The 501-nt window shown below is 40.5% G+C and overlaps 1 pseudogene; it reads left to right on the top strand.

The window, feature by feature from the left end:
• The first annotated feature begins 411 nt into the window (after positions 1–411).
• On the top strand, positions 412–501 carry LOC118677909 (annotated as a pseudogene).

The following is a 501-nucleotide window of genomic DNA, read 5'->3' as shown; positions in this document are numbered from 1 at the left end:
CACAAATGAGTGAGATCATGTGGTATTTATCTTTCTCTGACTGGCTTATTTCACTTAGCATAATGCTCTCCAGTTCCATCCATGCTGTTGCAAAAGGCAAGAGTTCCTTTTTTTTTTTTTTTACCGCAGCATAGTATTCCATCGTGTATATGTACCACAGTTTTCTAATCCACTCAACAGATAAGCTGTCTTAATCACAGTTCCCTGCTCAAGGAACCTCTTGTAGACTTTCTGAAAACCAAGCAATAGGCAAGTCATAGGCTGGGAGATTTCTAGACTTTCTTTTTCTTAAAATTTTCCTAAAGTAAGGGCACCGCTAACCTGTGGAATGGCCATGTGGGCTAAGATGAGTGCCCCCATTTATTAGAAAACCTCCCTTACCGATTTGGAGTCAATAGTAATACAGGGTATTTGCTCTGGCAGCACATAGACTAAAATTGGAACAACATGGAGAATATTAGTGTGGCCCCTGCACAAGGATGACACATGATCCATGTTTTC

The sequence above is a fragment of the Myotis myotis genome, unplaced genomic scaffold, assembly GCF_014108235.1.
Source record: "Myotis myotis isolate mMyoMyo1 unplaced genomic scaffold, mMyoMyo1.p scaffold_m19_p_2, whole genome shotgun sequence".
Lineage (NCBI taxonomy): Eukaryota > Metazoa > Chordata > Mammalia > Chiroptera > Vespertilionidae > Myotis > Myotis myotis.
Note: the sequence above shows the minus strand (reverse complement) of the source record. Positions and strands in the feature narration are given on the sequence as shown.